This window comes from Desmodus rotundus, chromosome 1 (genome assembly GCF_022682495.2).
Source record: "Desmodus rotundus isolate HL8 chromosome 1, HLdesRot8A.1, whole genome shotgun sequence".
NCBI classification, from domain to species: domain Eukaryota; kingdom Metazoa; phylum Chordata; class Mammalia; order Chiroptera; family Phyllostomidae; genus Desmodus; species Desmodus rotundus.
This window is the reverse complement of record NC_071387.1, coordinates 128,093,690-128,106,017: the sequence shown is the minus strand read 5'-3', so window position 1 is coordinate 128,106,017 and position 12,328 is coordinate 128,093,690.

The following is a 12,328-nucleotide window of genomic DNA, read 5'->3' as shown; positions in this document are numbered from 1 at the left end:
CTATGTTCTTGAAGGTCTATCAGCTCAACCAGAAGTGGTATTATATTTTAATTATTACAGATGGCATAACTGAGGTTCAGAGAAGGTAAATAAATATGGAACTACTTGCTAGTAACTAGAAGAGCTAAATTTCTAACCAGGTTCTGTGAGTAACCAACCACTAATAAGGGGTGAAAAGAATAGCACTGAAGAGAACATGGCAAATGTATTATCCTGTTGTTTCCACAGATCTTTTAGTCAGACTCTAGAGTCTGTGACAGGCCAGCTAAATATTTTCATCGAACAGTAATAAAAATACATGGCAAATACAGATTGAAGACATTAAACAGTATCTGTTAATAAATGTGAAAAAATATACATAAGCAAAATGATAGAATTCTCCTGGAATCTGGGCACAAAATTCTTACACTAAAAATACCACATTTACCTAGTATTGGGTAGGAATATTTCTCAGCAAATTTAATTATAAACTGTTTTAAATATCAACTTATATTAGAAATTTTAGCCCAAATCTGTCTAGAATGTATTATGTATTCAACATTCAATCATAAAACCAACACATCATAACCAAATAAGATTTTTCCTGGGAATATAAAGAAGGTTAAACATTAAGAAATCTGTTGATGTATTTCTCAATATTGTCAGATTAGAAAATAAGTGAGTATCCCAATAGATCCTGAAAAAGCATTAATAAATCAGTACACCTCTTCCTAATTATTCTGAACAGGCTAGAAATAGCAAGGAACAACTTTAATTTGATAAAGGTTAACTACTATAACAACACAGCAAATATCTTATTGAACATCATATGAGGAACATCACAGTAGTGTCAGTAACTTTTACAACATTGTGTTAACAGTTTGCTGTAGGCCCTTGCCAATGCAATAAGACAAGGAAAAGAAATAAGAGGTGCCAGTACTGGATAGGAAGAAAACTAAGTTTATTTGTAAATGAAATGATCTACATAAAACAGAATAAACTTCTAAAAATTATTAAAATAAAAGAGTTTCATTAGGTGCCAGATCTTAAAATCAACGTATACAATTAATAGATTTCATATACAATAGCTTTCTTACACATCAACATTAACCAATTAGAAAATAATGGGGAAAACCAAAAGATTTCATCAGTAACAGGTTTAAAAACTTTAATGTCTGAGGATAAACTTAACAGTAAATGTGTAAGACCTATATGTACAAAACTATAAAATAAAAAGCAAAACAGTTTAATAAAGGACATAAAAAATCTGCAAATAGTTATATCATGTTCCTGGATGGGAAAATCAAAATTTTAAAGATGTAAGTTTTCATCAAAATGCTTTATAGTTACTACAAAGCACGAGCAAGCTAAGAAAAGTGACCAACTGGTTTTAATATTCACTTGAAAAATGAATAGCCAGGGCAAGTCTGAACAAAAAGAAAATGAAAGAGGGTATAAGTTAATCTGTAGAATATCAAAACATACTGTAAAGCCATAGTAATTACACCTTGTATGATCCTGGCACAGAACTGGACAATGATCAAGGGAATCAAATAGTCCAGAACTACATCTTTGCATATGGGAATGTGATGTGAAAAACAATGGCATTTCAAACCCACGGGGAGAAAAATGAACCATTCAATAAACAGTGTTTATAGAGTTTTAATAAATGTTTAAACAGGAAAGTTTTATTAAATTTTTTCAATACTTCAAATAAATGGTATAATAAATAGTTTATGGTAAGTAAATATCCATTTGGGAGAAAAATAGATTTTTTAAATGAATTCCATATATAGTAAAAAGCTCTATGAAAAAAAGTTAAGAAACCTTAAGGCAGACAGAGTCTTCTTTATTACAATATACAAAATGTCAAAGACATTAAGGGAAAGATTTTTAGACTAGATGAAGATTTAAAATTAATGTAAACTAAAGCCATAAAGTTTAAAAACTTTCGATAAACTGAGAAAAGTATTTGTAACCTGTATAACAAAGGATTAATGTATATTTCATATGTAAAGAATAAGCACATACATTTTTTAGTGGCATAATAGGAAATGGACACAGTGTAAATAGACAATTTCCAGAAAAGTTTAAATAGACCAACCACCCCCCCCAAAAAAGTGTTAGTTATCTATGACCACATAACAAACTTTAGCTAACAGCAATAAACAGTTATTATCTTTCACAGTTTCTGTGGGTCAGGAATCTTGGAGCAGCTTAGGTTGATGTGAAGACGTCCACTGTCATCTGAAGACTACTGGGCTGCAGGATCCACTCAAAGTGGTTCACTCACAGGCCTAGCAAGTTAATGTTGGTTGTTGGCAGAAGGCCTTAATTGCTAGCCACTTTGACACCTCCATGGGGTTTCTTGGATGTCCTGAAGACATCAAGGCTGGCTTCCCCTAAAGCAAGATCCAAAAGAGCTCAGGGCAGAAGCCACAATTTTTTATCACCTACCTTCAAAAGACATTCTTCTTCATTTCTGCAATATCCCACTGGTTATACAGGTTAGCCCGATTCAGAATGGTAGGGAATCACACAATGGCTTAAGCCTCAGGAGACACGAATTATTTGGGGCCATGGTGGAAGCTAACTACCACATAACCATGAGCAGAGATGCTTACTTAAGTCCAGTAATAGTCAAAGAAATAAAAACTAAAATAATGAAGTACCATTTTCACTTTTAGATAGGCAAAAATTTCAAAGATTATTCCAGTGTTGACAAGGAAGTGGAGAAATGAATACTGTTGGTAAGACAGTAAACTAGGACAGTCTTTTTCAGTGACATTAACAGTAGCTACTACGGTTTTACATATTCAGTCCAGAAAATGTCACTTCTAGAAGCAGTTCCATATGTGCAGGGTAGGAAAGGTAGGTACAAGAATACGGCATTGTTTGTGACGGCAAAACTTTGGAAACAAATTCTATCATATTGTGCATAAAAATGTGTTGGTGTATCTATATTATGAATACTATTTTCCAGTTTAAAAAGTTGATAGAGAATTTCTGGGTTAAGAAAGCAAATTGAGCATATCTAACTAATTTCACCCCTTCTTCCAGCCCCACTAAAACTATAACAAGGGATTTTTTTCCTTTTTCGTTTTTTAACTCAAAAGAAATTGGAAAAACTTGAGAAGAGAGAACAGCACCAATATTTTTGTAAGCTAGAGGGCAGATAGATTAGTAACGATTTTAGCAAACAAGAAAAAGCCAAATTTAGGTCAGCATGGCACAACTGAAGGTCAATCTGATTTACACAGTACAACACCCAAGAAGCTCACAGACAGGGAATGGCAGGGACCTCAGAATGGGATGTAGTTGGCTAAAATAAGGAAGACTAAGTAAAACTGAGAATCAGGAAGATCCCTTAATTCCTCCTCTCCCTCTGTACAACTCTGGAGGGCATATCTTTGAGAGGAGGGAAAGAGTCTTTGCATTGGAAGTTGACTGGCCCAGCTAAGGGCATGGGAACTCACCGAAAAATAGTTGGAATCCGGGGGTGTTATCATATACATATTGTATGACTGATGCTGAAACCTTATAGAGGCTGGAAGCTACAACTCTACCTTCCAGGAAGGAAACAGGAGAAGTATTCTCTGGGAAATCTGACCAGCCCTAGAGGAAAAATCTAGAGATAACAACAGTGGAAATTCCCTACAAACAGCCCAGTGAGATCACTCTTCGGTAACACTCAAATCCACCAGGCCCCATGACTACACCCAGAGCTTCCATTCAGCTTTCAATTCCCACTGCTAATCCTGAGGAGAGGTCCAAGGATTAACAGGTATCTCAGGAAGCATCTAACACAAAAGAAAGACCAAAACAGAAAAATAACTTTGAGGAAACAGAGAGGAAAAAAACTTGGAAAAAGTAAACTATCTCTTATATCCCGAGAGAGAGAGATACAGGAAAGTAACAGCAGCAGTTCAGGATGTCCATTATGGAAAAAAAAAAAAAAATTGGGTCTTCCAGAAAGAGCAGAAAGAAGTGAGGAAACCGTGAGTGAAAGAAGTCAAGAAAATTTCCAGAACTCAATGTCGTGTTTACAGACTGAAAACACCCACACAGGATGAAAGCAGGTGTACACTCTAGCAAATCTCTGTGAGACTTCAGAACCCTAGTGATAAAAGATTCTATAGTCTTGTGGGGGTGGGGGGAGCAGTCATATAAAAAAGATCAGAATAGCTTTGGAATTTTCATCAGCGACACTGGAATCTAGGAGACAATAGAGCATTGTCTTCAGAATTATAAAGAAAATTATTTTCAACATATCCTTAAATTACCTATAACCATTAAGGTAAAATAGTATCAAAAGTATAGTTTCTATGTATCCATTTCCAGAACTCTGTATGTCCACCAAAGTGAGGGAATAAATCAAGAAAGAAGCAAACATGGAGTATAGAGAACAGGAAACACAACCCAGGGAGAAGCAAAGGGAATCTTCAAGATCACTGTTCTAAAAATTAAAGCTTATTTTTCTTTAAAAAATGAAGAAAACCATGGTTAAATATACACCTTTCAACGGTGAACAGTATTTGTATAGGCATAATAATGGAAATACTGATGTCACTAAAAATTATAACCATGACATTGGAAGTAGGGGGTGGGAGTGTGTGATGCAGACAAATGGCAGAGTAGGGGAACTAAAAGTCTCATCATCTTAAAAAAAGACAAGTAGGTAATGTCTAAAATTCTTCCAGAATATAGCAATATATGCATATTTAATAGTTTGCACTTTATTTAGAAATTTGAAGGCATATAAATGGCAGAGGAAATAGCTAAGATTAAAAAGTTTATCACTGAGGAAAAGGCCTGGGCAAACGGGGTCCATGTAAGGCCCAGAACCATGCCTTCCCGATGAAAGTTTAGTTTTCAAAGTACGTGCACGTATTGATTGGATGAAATAAATGTTAATTAAAAAAATCAGAAAACCAAAGTCAATTTTTATTTAGTGACACCCCAAAGCTTTTAATACTTTGGCATATCGAAAAGTAAATTTGAGGAACCCAAAGAATTAACCCTGCTCGCACTACTCAAAGCCCTAGACAGTTGTTTGCATATTGCGGTTATTTTTTTAAAGCCCCAGAACTCTAACAATTCATGTCACTTCTGAAACTTAGGTTTCCTCCTTTGACCACATTCTTCTCTCCGATTCCGTCACAACCAGAACATCTTTCGCCTCATCACATCTCTGTCCCCCAAGTTATGCCTGACACTGCTCTTGTCTTCATCTCTTCGGTTTTTTAAATTGTTTCAAAATCCTCCCCCCCTTGACTTTTTCCCACACTCACCAACAATTCCTAATCTGTTTTAGTCCTGCTTTCTCATGGCTGAAGAAATGGATATTTTCTTTGGTTGGCTTATTTGTAAATTGATGATTTCCAAACTCATTTGAACGTCAGTACTCATCAATAGCTTACTCATCTCCTACGTTCTAAGCGTGCACCCTTGTTCTTGGGCCTCTGTTGCTTTCCTGCTGACATCACTCCCTGATGATGGCTCAACTTCCTGTTTCACCAAGAAAAGCAGTCAGGCTTTATTTCCAAATACACTTATGCTTCCCTTCCTTTTTGCTTAAAGAAAACATCCCTACTTCTTTCTGAGGCCCTATCCATCTGCCCCATCCATCTGATGTCACCTCCAGTATTCCTTTAAACATTAGCGTTACCTGGTATTTTGACCTCAGCAAGCCAATCACATTCTATTTGTTCTCTGAGGATTCCTTCATCAACAATTATGGTTTTAAGGGATAGAGCATGCTATTTCTAAGTTGATGAAATATCTAGTCCTGGCTTTTGTTCTCATACATTTTCATGTTGGATATCCAAATGTACCTCAAAAACAACATGCTCTAAAGAACAGGTTTCCCCAAACCTCTAGTTCCTATGTCAATTAATGAAAGCGTCAGTATCCCAAGTCATCAAAGCCAGAAGCCTGAGCATCATCCTAAACAGCCATCTTGTCCTTCCCTGATACCTAATCCATTGCTTTAGTGTCTGACACACTGGCACTGAATATTTACTGAATGAACAAAATTTACCCATTTTTATTTACATTTTCCTAGATTCTCTCCTTTCCTACATCGACTGCAGTGGTCAGGCCCTCACCACCACTTGGCTGGATGATTGCCACTCCAACAACCTTCATCATAATCCTTTTATTTTACATGTTTTTTTCTTCACTGATTACTACTTCCTTAGTTTACAACATATTCAAGGTTCTTATGAGAGTCTCTGGGAGGAAATAAACTACTTTCCCTAAGCAACTGCCACATTTCTATCTTGCTTTTGTTTCCTTTGTCCCCAGTCATCTTTAAAGGTCTCTAGCTCATTTCCTGTCAAGACTCATTGAGTATCCTTGTAGTGAGGGTATCTCTAAACTACCGCTGGCTAAACACAAAGTCTGACTGCCAGCATCCTTCCCCACCCTCCTTGGATCCTCAGCCCCCAGGGCTCCAAGAGCAGATCTCAGGGGCAAACTGTTCTGAGAGGAAACCCTTCTGGTAAGTCCATTTAGATCCCTGTCAAGCACACATCCACTGTTTTGAAGAAGCCCTAAAGACTGGTGAAATAATCAAAATGCAGGTAAACACATTGGATGCATAATAGCTAATGTGTATCAAGCACTTGCTACTGCTGAGAATTTCACATCAATTATCTTAAGCCCCTTAGAGAGTTCCTGAACAGGTACTATTATTACTTTCCATTTTACAGATGAGGAAACTAAATTTAGAGAAAAAATAACTTGCTCCAAGTCAGTGATGTAGATTCTTGAGCCAGGGTTCAAACTGTCAGGCTAAATGCACAACTATCGTTAATCATTCCATTACACCCTCTTGGTTGTACCATACTAGGCTCTACAAGAAATAAGGATATAGTCATTCCTGAAGAAGCATACAGACTAATCAAGGCAGTAAGACTAGACAACTATAATGCAAGACAAACACTCGCAAGTACAATCTGAAAAGTGCAAAGTGACTAGAGTCCTATTAAGAAAGATCTAGTTACTAGAGATCAACACAGGTTCCTGGTTTCCCAGTTAGGAGGCTAAAAAGAATACAAAGATGATGTGGGGGCTTCTGGCCAAGATGGAGGCATAGGTAGACACACTGTGCCTCCTCGCACAACCAGAAGGACAACAATTTAAAAACAAAAAAACCCCAGAACTGACAGAAAATTGAACTGTATGGACGTCCGACAACCAAGGAGATAAAGAAGAAACTTTCATCCAGACCAGAAGGAAGGGTGGAGAGGGGCAGCTGGGATGGAGAGGACTCGCGGCAAGGTGGCAGCTGGTGGGCCCAGCGAGGTGGCAGATTGTGGAGTGGGGCAGGCCAGGCTACAGCTGGCAGACCCCACAAGGTGGTGGCTGGCAGATCCCGCGGCCCCACATTCGCACATAAACCGGGAGGAACAGTGGTGGAGCGAAGCAGACTGCGCAACCCAGGGCTCCAGCTCGGGGAAATAAAGCCTCAAACCTCTGATTGAAAACACCTATGGGGGTTGAGGCGGCAGCAGGAGAAACTCCCAGCCTCACAGGAGGTCGTTGGAGAGACCCACAGGGGCCTAGAGTGTGCACAAGCCCACCCACTTGGGAACCAGCACCAGAAGGGCCCAGTTTGATTGTGGGTAGCGAAGGGAGTGACTAAAATCTGGCAGAGAGTGGAGCAGGCGCCATTGCTCCCTCTCGGCCCCTCCCCCACGTACAGCGTCACAGTGCAGTGACCAGAGTTATCCCGCCCTGGTGAATACCTAAGGCTCCGCCCCTTTACATAACAGGCCCGGCCAAGACAAAAAAATGGCTCAAAGACAAAAAAAATGGCCCAAATGAAAGAACAGATCAAAGCTCCAGAAAAAATACAACTAAGCAATGAAGAGATAGCCAACCTATCAGATGCACAGTTCAAAACACTGGTAATCAGGATGCTCACAGAAGTGGTTGAATTTGGTCACAAATTAAATGAAAAAATGAAGGCTATGCTAAGAGAAACAAAGGAAAATGTACAGGGAACCAACAGTGATAGGAAGGAAACTGGGACTCGAATCAACGGTGTGAACCAGAAGGAAGAAAGAAACATCCAACCAGAAAAGAATGAAGAAACAAGAATTCAGAAAAATGAGGAGGGGCTTAGGAACCTCCAGGACATCTTGAAATGTTCCAACATCCGAATTATAGGGGTGCCAAGGGGAAAAGAAAGAGCAAAAAATTGAAAACTTATTTGAACAAATAATGAAGGAGAACTTCCCTAATCTGGCAAAGGAAATAGACTTCCAGGAAGTCCAAGAAGCTCAGAGAGTCCCAAAGAAGCTGGACCCAAGGAGGAACACACCAAGGCACATCATAATTACATTACCCAAGATTAAAAATAAGGAATCTTAGAAGCAGCAAGAGAAAAGGACACAGTTACTTACAAAGGAGTTCCCACAAGACTGTCAGCTGACTTCTCCAAAGAGACCTTACAGGCAAGAAGGGGATGGAAAGAAGTATTCCAAATCATGAAAGGCAAGGACCTACATCCAAGATTACTCTATCCAGCAAAGTTATCATTTAGAATGGAAGGGCAGATAAAGTGCTTCCCAGATAAGGCCAAATTAAAGGAGTTCATAATCACCAAGCCATTATTATATGAAATGCTAAAGGGATTTATCTAAGAAAAAGAAGATAAAAAATATGAACAGCAAAAATGACGGCAAACTCACAGTTATTAACAACCACACCTAAAACAAAAACAAAAGCAAACTAAGCAAACTACTAGAACAGGAACAGAACCACAGAAATGGAGATCACATGGAGGGTTATCAACAAGGGAGTGGGAGGGGGAGAGAGGGGGGAAAGGTACAGAGAATAAGTAGCATAAATGGTAGGTGGAAAATAGACAGGGGGAGGGTAAGAATAGTATAGGAAATGTAGAAGCCAAAGAACTTATATGCATGGACATGAACTATAGTGGGGGAATGTGGGAGGGAAGGGGTGGGAAGGATGGGAGTGGAGTGAAGGGGGGAAAATGGGACAACTGTAATAGCATAATCAATAAATATATTTAAAAAAAGATGTGGACTTAAAAGTAAAAAGGATAGATAGGGCTTAAACAATTGCTGGAAGGGCAAAAAGGCAACTCACACATGGTAACATCAATAATAGCATTGAGCCAGGAAGGCATACAGCATGCTCACAAGACAAGGGCATCATTTGATTAAAGCAAAAGGTAGGTGAAGATAAGGGGGTAAGAGGAAGACAGGAACAATAGTTTGAGACAAAATTCTACATAATTTGGACTTTACCTGTAGTCTATAGAAGGGATGTCAAACTCATTTTCACCAGGGGCCACATCAGCCTCACGGTTGACTTCAAAGGGCCAAATGTAGAGCTCCTTGCCTCTAGTTAAATAGTTATATTTATACAGTCCTAAAATTACATTCAGCCCTTTGAAAGCAACTGCGAGGCTGATGTGGCCCCTGGAGAAAATGAGTTTGACACCCCTGGTCTATAGGGATCTATTGAAGATTATTGTGCATAGCATTGTAGTAAGATTTCTTCTTTAGGAAGGTCATTTTACCAGCAGGTGGTAGGGATGACAGAGTAGGAAAACTGAAAGAATGTGTATTTATTTCATAGGAGACTTAAGATAGTTCTAGAACACAGACACAAGATCTTAACCCTGAGAGAAAAACAGCAGAAATGAGAATCGATTTCAGAAAACAAGATTAACTGAAGTTGGTCTTGAGAAAACAATGATACCTAAACAATGTAACTGAAAACATAAGTATTTTGCCTCATGTCTCAGTTACGAGAGGCTGGGAAACATTTTTCAATGAAATTTAGAAATTAATTTTGGTTGACAAGCCTACTTTCATGCATGCACACACATTTATGTACACATACAAATCCACACACACACATGTAGTAAGAGCATTTGAAATAAATATCTAGGGAATAAAAGTAAAAATCCAGATAACTTGAGACTTGAGCAATAAGGCAATTTATTGTTTATTTTTGTTAATTTTGTCTGATTTTAGTTATTAAAGTTACATATAAACAATTTTAAAATAGAACCTTTTTTCTTGACGTACTCCCTTAAAGCAATTTATCCTATTGACTGGCCTTAATAAAAAAATAATTTTCTGTGTATTAACAAGTGGTCAGCTTTATCTTAATTGCCTTTAATTACAAAGTTCCCATTTTACCCAGTTAAGAAAAGTAGTTAAAACTTATTCAATCTTTAGAAAATTTTGTAAAAGTATGTCAAGAGAGGAAGATGAACATTTTTAATTTCATCTATGTGCATTGAAAGATTAGGCAGTAAGTCACTACTTTCTTGTTTTGTACAATCTTCTATTCTTAGCCACTTCTGAAGGAATAGTTTGAAGAATTAAATTCTGTTTCCCAGAGGACTTCCTAGAATTCTGTATGTTAATGATCAGAACAAGAATCCTGAAAAGCCTACCAGTACACTTTCAAGAAAACTCAGTTAACACTGATTTAAGAGGTAAAATCAGTTTTATCATGATGATTTAAAAATCTGTATCTGCCTATCTGTAAAATGAAGTTGTACCAAACTATAAGTTTCTTACTGGCAACTTATTCATAGTACATGCTGAGTACCCACTACTTGCAAAGCACTATGCTACAAAGTCTTGCACATAAATGGTACCGGCCCTTGAAGGCAACACCTCCTAGTCCTTTTTATTTAGCTTCTAATTCTTCGCTGAATTTGAGATAGTAAATAACAAACCAGCTGTTGGACTTACTCTCCATTCCCATTCCCACAGGCAGTCTAAACCTGTGCTGCCCAATATCATAGGCACGAGGCAGGTGTGACAACTGATCACTTAAAAGGTGGCTAGTCCGAGTGGAGATGAGATTAAAGTGTAAAATACACACTGGATATTGGAGACAATGTGAAAAACAGAATGTAAAATATCGCATAATTTTTAATATATTGGATTACATATTAATCCAATATATTAAAATTACCGGGCTTACTGAGTTAAATATTAAAATTAATTTTTCCTGTTTCTTTTACCCGTTAAAACTTGGTTATAGTAGGGGATGATGAAGAGGGTATGGGGGGGGTAAATGATGATGGACGGAGACTTGACTTGGGGTGGTGAACTCACAATACACTAAGAGATGATGTGTATTATATAGAACCGTATGCCTGAAACCTATCTAATTTTATTAACCAACGTCACCCCAATAAATTCAATTAAAAAAAATAAAATTTGGCATAGAAAATTAAAATTGTACCCGCAGTTCACATTATGTTCCTGCTGGCCTAAACTCTAAGGACGTCATCCAGAGATTACCGGGACATCTCTTCATGGCCCTGATTACAAAGCGTAATCAGCAATTACTCCTATCACCCTTTAATTCCCCTCATCTTCGTATTTCTGTGTCTGGCCAACCATCTGCATTCTTTATTACTTCAAACCATATCCTTCACTGTGAGGGTTAGGAGTAATTCTGGATAAGAAGAGGATTATGATTCTAGTCCAAGTCTTTTTCTTCCCCAATACTTTGAAACACACACTATGTCACACAGAGAGATAGTATAACATATAAATTCCCTCACTAGTGAGTACGATATGGAAATGCCTCCAAAGTTCCTAAGCCAGTGAAACTGGACTTCTTATTCCCAGGTTTATCTTTCCTCCTCACTGCATGGTCTCCTTTCCTTAAAAACAGGACGATGTTGCACTGGCTGGTGTGGCTCAGTGGATTGAGTGCTGGCCTGCAAATCACAGGGTCACTGGTTCCATTCCCAGTCTAGAGCATATGCCTGGGTTGCAGGCTAAGTCTCCAGTAGGGGGCGTGTGAGAGGGAACCACACATTGATGTTTCTCTCCCTTTCACCTTCCCCTTCTCTAAGAATAAATAAAATCCTTAAAAAAAATAAAATTAAAAAAAAGTATTTCCTATTAAAAAAAAACAGGATGAAATGGAGCCTGTTTGTGTAGCTATCTGTAGTTACTGAATTTCTGCTGTCTCTTATTTCAATCACATCTGCCTATGCAGGAGCAATAAGAAAAGTAAAGTAGCCATTTAGCTTTATTACTAGTCACATGCTTTATTTAAGACAGAAAAATGGAAGTCTTTGATACCAAGAAGCAATTTTTAAAGGAATATAAAAGAAGCATTTTTAAAGGAATATAAACTTCTCTCTCTACTCATCTGATTTCCTTCCTTTACAAAACCTGATTTAAGAGCCTTATTTTACATTTAAAAACCACTTATAGAACAATTTGTAAAAGGGACTTGTAAAACTTTACTAGATCTTCAAAATAAAATTTAAAAGCGTCAAAGAACAGAAAAAATGAAACAAGGGTATTTTGAAGCTAGTATAAATATA